This window comes from Cebus imitator, unplaced genomic scaffold, assembly GCF_001604975.1.
Source record: "Cebus imitator isolate Cc_AM_T3 unplaced genomic scaffold, Cebus_imitator-1.0 Scaffold307, whole genome shotgun sequence".
Classification (NCBI taxonomy): domain Eukaryota; kingdom Metazoa; phylum Chordata; class Mammalia; order Primates; family Cebidae; genus Cebus; species Cebus imitator.
Window position 1 is genome coordinate 1,330,818 of NW_016107622.1, and position 10,829 is coordinate 1,341,646.

Genomic DNA, 10,829 nt, shown 5'->3' on the forward strand with positions numbered 1-10,829 from the left:
AAAAAAAAAAAAAAAAAATGAAAATAAAACAGAAAAATAAGACCCATGACAAGGAGAAAAAAAATCAAAAAGCCCTAGAAATGACACAGATGATATAATTAGCAGAAACAATCAAACAGCTACCATAAATATTCTCAATATGTTCAAGAAGGTAGAGGAAAACATGAACGTGACAAAGAGAAATGATAGATATACGAGTGACCCCTATAAAATTTAAAAAGAAAAAAAAAAAAAAAAAAAAAAAAAAAAAAAAAAAAAAAAAAAAAAAAAAAAAAAAAAAAAGGAGCAGAATAAGCTTAAATAGTGGAAACAACAGAAACAAAAGAAACTGTCAAAAATGAAGTTGAGATCAACAAAGACTGAAAAAACAATAAACACAACATGAGAAACCTACTGGACAATGTCAAGGAGTCAAACATGCATAAAAGTGGAATCTTAGCAGAAAAGCAGGGAAAGGATGCAAAATACTTTTTGAAAAAATCATGCATGAAAATTTTCCAAATTCTATAAAAACCATCAACCCAGAAAAACAAGAAGCTCAATGAAACCCAACGAGGGCAAACACAAGGACAATCAATCTAAGGTACGCTGTAACTGAATTACTGAAAAGTGAGGACTTCTCTTCAGATTTGCCATATTTCTCTGGTTTAGACACTTCTCCCACCCTACAGTTCTAAACTCAGCAAAACATCTTTCAAAAATGAAGGTGAAAAAAGACAAACAAAGGCCAAAAGCACTTATCACCTGTATACCTATAATCTAAGAAATGTTACAAGAAGTTCTTGGGTAGAAGAAATATGACATCAGATGGAAATCTGGATCCACACAAGGAAATCAAAAGCAAAAATGAAAAATATGTGTATAAATATAATAAACTTTTTCTGGACTTTTAAATTTCTCTAAAAGATAACTGACTATATTTTTATTGTGAAAATTTTCAAGCATACACAAAAATACAGAAAACAGCATAATCACAGATCTATACAATGTTCTATGTTTATGGACTGGAAGACTCAAAATGTTCAGATGTCAATTTCTTGGTACTGACCTATAGAAAAGTAATCCCATTCAAAATTCCAACAGGTTTCTTTTGTAGAAACTGACAACCTGATGTTAAAATTTATACAAAAACGCCTACGACACAGAAAAGTCAATATAATTTTAGAAAAGAAAAATAAAGTTGAATGATTTACACTGATTCCAAGACATATGTCAAACAAAATAAAAATAGCATAGTAATAGTGTAGACAGACATATTTCTTCCTTTTTCTGCTTGTTTATGTGAGAGGGTAAGTTCTTTACTATAGTCAGAGGTACAATTTCAGTGCTCTACTTTCTGTTGTTGTTTAAAACCAATTGAGTTAGGCACAGTGTCTGATCCTGTACTCTTGAGTGAATAAAACACTGCATGAATGAAAAAAAAAAAAAAAAAAGGAAAAAATGGTTTATTGTGTTAATGGAACACAATAAACTCCTGTAGTGGACCCACAAACATATGGTCAATTGATTTCTGAAAGAAGTTCAGAGGCAGTCAATGAGAAAGGTATCCTTTTAGTAAATGGATATCAATATGCAATAAAATGAAGCTTTACCTCATAAAATATAAGAATTAACTAAAACTAGGTAATAAACTATAAAAGTTAAAACTACCAAACTTCTCAAAGAAAACAGAGGAGAAAATCTAAATGACATTGGATTAGACCAAAAAAAGTCACAAAAAATTTTAAACAGGAAACAAAAACCACAGACTATGTAAGAAAATGATACATTAAGTTTCATCAAAATTAAATATTTTGGTTCTTCCAAAGATACTGTCATCAAAATAAGACAGTAAGTCATAGATGGGAGAAAATATTAGTAAATCAAGTATCTGATTAAGACACTTAATTAAAAAATAGTCAAAAATTTTGAACAGACATTTCATCAAAGATGACCTATAAGTGTAAAATAAGCATATGAAAATATTTTCACCGCCATCAGTCATTAAAGCAATGCAAATTCAACCCAAAAATCACAATGAGATGCCCACTATATTAGAATAGTCACAAATTTAAAACACTGAGTATGGCTCAAGCAGAACTGAACCATTTGAACACAGTATAGTCACTTTGGAAAAGCTTATGAGTTTCTAATAAAATTAAATATAACTTACTATGCAGCCTAGTAATCCCTCTGTTAGGTATTTATCCAAGAGAAGTCAAAACATAAATCCACAAAACCCTAAAACTTAAATGTTAACAACTTTACTATCAAAAGTCCCAAACTGGAAGAAAATCCAAATGTCCAGCAACTAGTGAATGGACAAATTGCGGCATAGTCACACAAATGGAATACTATTCTGTGGTAAAAAAGAAACAGACTTCTATAAAATGACATGAACTGTTAGAGCATTATGCTAAACTGAAGGAAGCCAGATGTGAAAGACTATATACTATATGATTTCATTTACATGAAATTCTAGAGATGGCAAAAAACTAATTGCAGAAAGCGATTAGTGGTTACCGGGGCAAGGAAGTAGAAAGAGGTGACTGAGAGCAAAGAAGCTGGAAGGTAGGCTTTGGGGTAACAGAAATGTTCAACATATGATTGCATAGTATATACCTGTCAAAACTCATCAAATTACATACTTTAAATTGTTGAATTTTTTAATATATAAATTACATCTTAAAGTTGATTTAAAGAGCAAAAACAAAAAGTAGATGCATGATTTATAAATTTTAATATGAAGTATAACTTTATTCTAATAAACCTGAAAAATCTAGATAAAATGAGTAATTTGTTAACAAAATACAAATGAACAAAACTGGCCCTAGAAAGAAAACATGAATAGACTAACAACCATAAAAGAAACTAAAATATTATTTACCTGCCTAAGATCTATCCTCCCCTTCCTTGATGACTGAACCTTTATTTAGGAACAAGGTAGCCCTGTGATTTGAAGGAAGCTTTCCTTGGCAGATCCAAGGAAGTAGTTTCTATCTACTATTGGCCAAAGCAAGTCCAATAAGGTAGTTACTAGCTGCATATGGCTACTTAATTTTAAAGACAGTTATGCATTGCATAGCAGCATTTTGGTTGATAAGGGACCAAATATTATAGTGGTTCCACAAGGGAGCTGAAAAATTCCTATGGACTAGTGACATCACAGCCATTGTAACATCATAGTTCATTACTTTATTTTTTAGTAAATTTAGCCATAGCCTAACTGTGTAGTGTTTACAAAGTCTACAAAAGTGTACAGTAATGTCCTAGGCCTCCACACTCACTGACTCACTGAGAGCAACTTTCAGTGTTAAAAGCAGCATTCATGATAAGTCTTCTATACCATACCTTTACTGTACCTTTTCTATATTTAGATATGGTTTAAATATATAGTATTTGTTTAAATATACAAATACTACTGTGTGACAACTGCCTACAGTATCTAGTACAGTAATAAACTGCACAGGTTTGTAGCTTAGGAGCAGTAGGCTGTACCACAGAGTCTAGGTGTGTAGTAGGCTGGCAGTACCATCTAGGTTTGTGTAAGTATACTCTAAGATGTTCATACAACAAACTTGCCTCATAACATATCCTTATCATTAAGTGATGTGTGACTATAAATAAAATTAAATGTTATTATAAACTCAGCTCTTCGGTCTCACTTGCCCCACTTCAAGTGCTCAACGGCCTTATGTGACTGGTGGCTACTGTACTGGACAGTACAAATACAGAACATTCACATAATTGCAAAAAGTCTATATGTCAAACAGTGCTTAAGTCCATCATGAGAATTCTATTCCCTTAGCCAGTACTTCACTTATCAATGTGCAGGTGATGGATTAAAATCGATCCTTGTATATGGTTACCTACCTTTAAAGTGTGTTATCCTATCTTATCTTGGAGGAATATTATAGAAAGTTCTTAATTTCCTAAGTGTTTATGTTTGTCCAGCTCTCCTCAAAGCACAAGATGGAATACTGAAAGTGGGTTACTCTGATAGAACTTTAAAAAGTTCGGCTATACCAGCTTATCAGTTAACTATTGCCACCCAACATGCTGTATAACACACTACTCCAGAGCTCAGTGCCTTGATACAGCAATCATAATCAATTATTCTCACACATCTGCACATTAGCTGAAAGGGGCTGATCTAGGCTAGGTTTCTGGAAGAGCAGTTTGGCTCTGCTTAATGTAGTTCTTATCCCCACTACTTGGATCAGCAAAGTAACCTAGGAATGTTCTTTATGGCAATGGTTGAGGTGTATTAGTGCAAATCCAATCACACAAGTAGTTTCGAAGTGCTTAAAAACCACAATGGTGCCACAGTGACCAAAACAAGTCAAATCCATGGACCCAATGTCAAGTAGTGGAGAATTATACTACACTTCTTTACTGGGTGAAACTGCAGATGGCAAAGAACATGGATATGGGAGGTGGAGGCATAAAGGGGGTGGAGGGAGGGAATTAAGCCAGTTACACAACGTTTCACACTAACCATAATAATATCATAATAATATTAATTATTGTGGAATAATAATAATATTAGTTACTGTGGAATCATGAACTCTGAAAACCCAAAAAACAACTGTCTAGCAGTCTCACATTTGCAAAGCAATGTGGCTTACAGATGAGAATGCAACACTTTTAAGTCTTAAATTCATTCTAATTCCAGCTTTGGCATTTGCTAACTGTGTGGCACTGGAATAGTTATCCAGTCTTCTGTGCCAGTTTTCTCATCTTTAAAATGGGGATGATAGCAGGATTGTGGTTAGAAGTAATTTAAATACAATTGTGCAGTACCAGAAATTTGGCCTGTATTCAGATGGTAGTTGCTAAATATCATCATCCTGAGGATACTCTAAACCAGCAGTTCCCAACCTTTTTGGGACCATAAACGGGTTTCATGGAAGATAATTTTTCGATGGACTGGAGGAGAAAAGTAGGAGGTGGAGGGGGTGGTTTAGGGATGAAATCGTCTTAGATCATCAGGCAATAGATTTTAATAAGAAGCATGTAACCTAGATCCCTTGCATGCACAGTTCACAATAGGGTTTGCATTCCTATGAAAATCTAATGACCCCTGATCAGACAGGAGGTNTTAATAAGAAGCAGGCAACCTAGATCCTGCGTATATGCAGTTCACAGGAGGGTTCATGCTCTTATGATAATCTACTGACTGTTGATCTGGCAGGAGGCAGAGCTCAGGTGATAATCGCTTGCTCACAGCTCACCTCCTGTAGTGCATCCTGGTTCTAACAGGCCATGGACTGGCACCAGTCGCCCAGGGTTTGGGGACTCTTGCTCCAAACTACATTTTACAATAACCAAACTTTAATGTGGCAAAATGGGGGACCACAGATCAGTGCTTCTCAAATTTGACTGCATATTAGAATCACCAGGGGAACTTAAAAAAAATCCTGATGCCTAGTCGACTAAATCAGAATGTCTTGGGGAAGGACACAGGCACTACCCCTTTACTTTTCATAATCCCTAAAAAATTCCAGTGTGCAGCCACATTTGAAAAACCTTGTTATGGATAACCAGCTGCCTACTAAAATCCACTTCTTTCCTTTCAAAGTATAGAGTAGTTGAGAAATGGCTGCCCAGCTTAGTATGGTTCCGTGACCAGTCCTAGCCAATGGAATGTGAGAATATGTGCCATGTTTCTTAGAATAATTTTTGTAACGGACATATTACCAAAACAGAAAACATTACTTCAACTATTTGTTCTGTTTTCTGGTAAAATCCATCTAGTATCTTTTAAATTATGTACACCATTATAATTTGCACATTCCTTCAGATGTTTTCTTTCAACCTGATTCTTCCAATACTAGTGCCTCAAGGTACTTATCAATGATACTGATAAATTGCAGACAAGTAAATACCAGAATTTCTAGCAATGTTCTCCCTTTGTCCAGTTCTTAACTGAGTAAACATTCATAATCAAAAAATCAACAAACAAAAAGCTCCTGGTTTTGGTTGACTCAAGAAAATATTCCGAGTTAACTTCTTGAACGAAAGAAAATAGTATTTGGTCAAAAATACTTAGGACTAAAATGCTATTTGGCCACTAGTAAGTCAAGTACTGGTGAAACTCTGTACTAGAAGAAATTCCCATATTCGTCTAGCTTTCTTCATACCTGAGCAATCACAACTACTTCTTCCTCCTTAATTAGCAGTGTTTGGGTAGAACATGATTACGTGAAGTTTTATACATGGACCACACTTTTATTATCCTGTATTTAAATATAAAAGCCTTTTGCTTGAACTGCTTTTATGCCTGTCTCCATCCCAGTCTTCCCTGGAAAGCCTTCCATGACTAGAGAAGCTGAGTTAAGGGCCTCTCTCTCCTCCATCCAACTGTTATAGCGCTCACTTTGAAAGATGGGCAAGAGTAGTTTCACATTTAGTGTTGTACTCCTAATGTTGTACTCCCAATGACCTTCCTAGCAGGCAGTGCTAGGAAGTAAAGACATACTAAAAGGGTGAAACAAAGATCTCTAACTCCATGGATATATTCCCTCCTTTTGAGGACCTAATGGTACTTTACTCACATTTCTTTTTGGAGAAGACTATAGGTAACATGAAACTATACTTTCATATTTCAGAGAAAAATGAAATCTAATGAAATACTAGAATGAGGCAGGGAAACCTGACTGAACTGTATCTTTTAACAGAAAACAAGGAGGGAATCCTAGAAAAATAAATGTAAAATGTTAAATTACTAAGACAATCCAACAAATGAATAACAAACTTTAAATTCACATTTTTCCCTCCAAAATATTACTTCGTCTTTAAAAGATACATACAAACCCTGAATTACAACAAATCCATGGTATACCTCGGTTCAGGCTATCAAGGGCAAAAGGGATTATACACTTGCCATATTCCTGTCCAAAGGGTTGTTTTATGGAAGCGAAGCCCACTCCTTACTAAGTACTAGGAAGCTCTTAATGACCCAGGATGAACACAATCTTTTCCTTTTCTGCAGAAATTCCAGCAAGGTGAGAGTATTTTCATCTACTGAATGCTAAAATATGTTAGTTACATAAACTTGAAAAACGCCCTTATAAGAAGCTTTTCATCAGCAAATTGTTTCCTCTAAATCTTACTAGCCTAAACTCTTAATAATAAAAGCTTTGTTTTAATAATTCTACAAGTCCAGTTCCTTTTTGGTGTATGAAGAGGATATATAGGAGCATCTCTCAAAAGTAAATTACTTTATTCTCAACTACCAGCTTACTGGTTAACTGGTCCCTCAAAGCTCCAGAAAGTGCAGGTTAACGAGCACAGACATAACTATTACAACACTGCTCAGGACCTCCGTCTCTAGCATGTTTATTAATCACAAACCAATAGATTTTTGGGTGATAATACAGATATTATGGATCGTTTCTATTCAAGAGAGTTTCATCATTCCTACTAATGTCTACTGGAATAATTTAAAATAACAGTAATGACTTTAATAGCATCTTATTTTGTTCAGATAAAGCCCCAAGTTCCTTAAGTAAAAGTTGGAAGGCATCCCACATCTCTGACTTCTATCTCGTGCTAATGTCAAACTACTTGGGAAAAGGATACAAGCTTCCTGGTCATTATTTAATAATACTGTATTTATTATACAGTGACCATCAATCATCAATAACACCCTACTTTCGTTCCTAAACCTAGCAACTGCCAGTCACACTGTACAATGTGCAAGGAGGCTCTGAATTTGAACGATTCGAATGTGATTAATCTGGCTCCAAAGGTAACGGAGAACTCCGAGTCGCACCGAGAAGCCTCGGTCTCCCCATTTACTAACACAATGCCGTGCATAAAGAGGGGAGGCGGCGGTCCAGTTCCAGCCTGGCGGGCGGGGAGCGGGGGGCAGATCTGCTGCGCACAGTATACCCATTCAGTTATCTTCCTAAAGACCCACAAGCGGCTCCCGGAGACTGAGCGGGGCTCTCAGCGCCGGATCCCTCCCAGGAGGCCCAGCAAACAAGCGACCGCGAGGCCGGAAAGAGCGACGACGGACACCGGATCCTAAAGTGTGGGCGCTCGAGACACACCTCAGGCCCCGATACAGGGGGAGAAGCACAGCCTCCTTTCCCACTGCTCCACTTTATCCCGGGAGAGCCGTGGTGGTCCGGTGCTCGCTCGTCCGGGATCGAGAAGGGGTGGGGAAGACTCGCGCTGCGACTCCCTCGCAGTCCTTGAGCTTCCCGGGCTCCAGGACAACCAGAGTCCTCTCTCCCTGGTCCGGAAGGCCAGAGACTGCCTCCCTCCCGACTTCTGACCCCTGACCCTCCATCACCCAAGCGCCTACCCTAGCGGGTTCTTCGAGCCTCTTGAGTCTCTTTGCACCAGGCCTGCGCTCCTCTACAGACTCCACAGATCACAGGCACGCATTTGCCACCCACAGAAGATACGCTTGAGGTCGGCAGGAGAGCTTTCTGTGGGATCGTGTAGGGATTCCCGGGGAGACCCAGAAACCACAGCGCCTGGCTGCCGGGCGCGCGCAGTAGCGTGGGGTCAAGGCGAATGCGCGCGTCGAGGAGCCCGCCCCTTTCTCCTGCTCTGGCTTCATGAGTCTCTTCTGCGCAAGTCCACACTGTTAAAAACCTGCTAAGAATACAGCGGAGTCTCGCGATAGCTCTGCCTCACGCCATTAGAAAATACAGCATTGGCTGGATGCCCGAAGTAGGGGGCGGGGCTCCCCTGAAGCGAAGGCTGTGTGTGCTTTGTAGCTTTAATAAAAAGGCAGGGCAGCGGCGTGGTGACTCACGCTTGTAATCCCAGCACTTTGGGAGGCCGAGGCGGGCGGATAGCCTGAGGTCAGGAGTTCCAGACCAGCCTGGCCAAGAGAGTGAAACCCCGTCTCTAGTAAAAATACAAAAGTTAGCCGGTGGTGCGCGTCTGTAGTCCCAGCTATTCGGGAGGCTGAGGCAGAGGTTGCAGTAAGCCGAAATCGCGCCTCTACACTCCAACCTGGGCGATTTAAAAAAAAAAAGGAAGAATAGAATTCTGCAAAAGCATCTACTTTACTGCTAGAAAGCAGCCACTAAGTAGGTACGAATAAAGCTGCTCTCACCTAAAAATAGACTTTAAAGGAAAATGTCAATAAATATTCTAAGATGAGAGAAACTTAAATATATTTGTTGCGTTGGAGCTGGCCTTCCACTATTGGTCTTTTTTCCTCACCTCTTTTTCACAGAAGTGAGCTTAACATTGGAATAACTCAGAGGCTTCAGGGTCAGGAGCCTGTGAAATAACCCTAAAGAAACATTGGGCACTCAGATAGTGCCTAATAGCAGCATTTCTGTTGTGGAGGCCTTCACCAGGAAGAAGATTAAGTCTCAGGCTAAAGTGTTAGCATTTTTTAGCAATAAAATATTTAAAGTTAAGGTATATATATATTTTTAAGATGTAATGCTATTGCACACTTAATACACTATAGTGTTGTGTCAGTGTGAGTTTTATATACACTGGGAAACCAAAAAATACCCTGGGACTTGCTTTATTGCAATATTTGCTTTATTGTGGTAGTCTGGAACAAAACCTGTGATATCTCCAAGGTATGCCTATAGATGGAAATCAGTTACTTTACTACAGGATTTATGACACAAGCTAAGAAAAGTAGTGCTAATGCTGGAACATTGGTGTGTAGGGTCCTCCTTCCTTGGCAAACTGATCATTTTATCAAATACAGGATGATGTAATGCTGCTTCTGGAAGTGTAAGTTTCAACTTGTTTATAATCATATATTGTGCTGCATAAGGTTATCTTTGATAGTTTTATGTCACCTCTCATCATTGGAGAAGAGAATTGGGTTCAAAGTTTGGCCGAGTCTATCCAACTAATGCTAGACAGAAATTTTTAAAAATAAGCACAGCAGGCCAGGCACAGTGACTGACGCCTGTAATCCCAGCATCCTGGGAGGCCAAGGTGGGCTGATTGCCTGAGTTTAGGAGTTTGTGACCGACCAGCCTGGGCGACATGGTGAAACCCCGCCTCTACTAAAAAAATTCAAAAAAATTAGCCAAGCCTGGCAGCATGCACCTGTAGTCCCAGCTACTTGGGAGGCTGAGGCAAGAGAATTTCTTGAACCTGGGAGGCAGAGGTTGCAGTGAGCCAAGACTGCACCACTGCACTCCAGCCTGGGCAACAGAGCAAGACTCAGCCAAAAACAAAACAAAACAAACAAATAAACAAAAAAACACAGCATCATTTCAGCTTTGTTCACCTTGATTGGAGTAATTTCTATACATAATCATGGTAATATCCATGCAAGAGATTAAACTTCAGATCCAGTTGTCTGTTGTACAGAGATGCAATTTCCAACCGTAGAGATGGAATTCTGTACACTACCATTCAGTGATTATAATGAAACAAAATTCTTTTAAATTTTCCAATGTTCAATTTTGTATTTACCAAACGCTCTGCATATTCTTTGAAAAATTTCTCTATGGAATAATATTTTCAATATTAGAATCATCAGAGCTAATTTCAGAAAACATGTTTCATGATTGCACCTTGGCCCTCTGGCAGCTCCCAGCTGTGAGACACCTGTTCACCCCTGAGTACACTGAGTTCATCCACCTATTAGGTGCTAGTGATCTAATGACATTCTGCAAATCAGAATGGACTGATTGGACACTGTGCATCTTGCCAGTGAGCAATTCAGTGTTCGCGCAACTCAGTTCATCGGCTCCTTCTTGAAACTATGATATGAGAGCAGTCAGACCACTGTCTTCCTTATGTGATCTCACTAACTTTAGCTATAGCTTCATTTTCTTTTGGGGACGGTGGCTTTATTCTAGCCATACCCCCTAACTGGGGCATCTATTTTACAAAATGAATAT

At 38.4% G+C, this 10,829-nt stretch overlaps 1 protein-coding gene across 4 annotated transcripts in view; it reads right to left on the reverse strand.

Moving 5' to 3' along the window:
- Positions 1 to 8,543, reverse strand: part of SHPRH (SNF2 histone linker PHD RING helicase) — an 82,825-nt gene extending 74,282 nt beyond the window's left edge. For 2 of the 4 annotated variants that reach the window (XM_017503246.2, XM_017503244.2), the window contains exon 1: positions 8,294 to 8,542. The gene's annotated coding sequence lies outside the window, so the exon portion shown is untranslated. Of the gene's footprint in view, positions 1 to 8,036; positions 8,261 to 8,293 lie in introns of those variants that run through there. The other 2 variants (XR_001817706.2, XM_017503245.2) reach the window with 2 other exon arrangements.
- Positions 8,544 to 10,829: the final 2,286 nt, after the last annotated feature.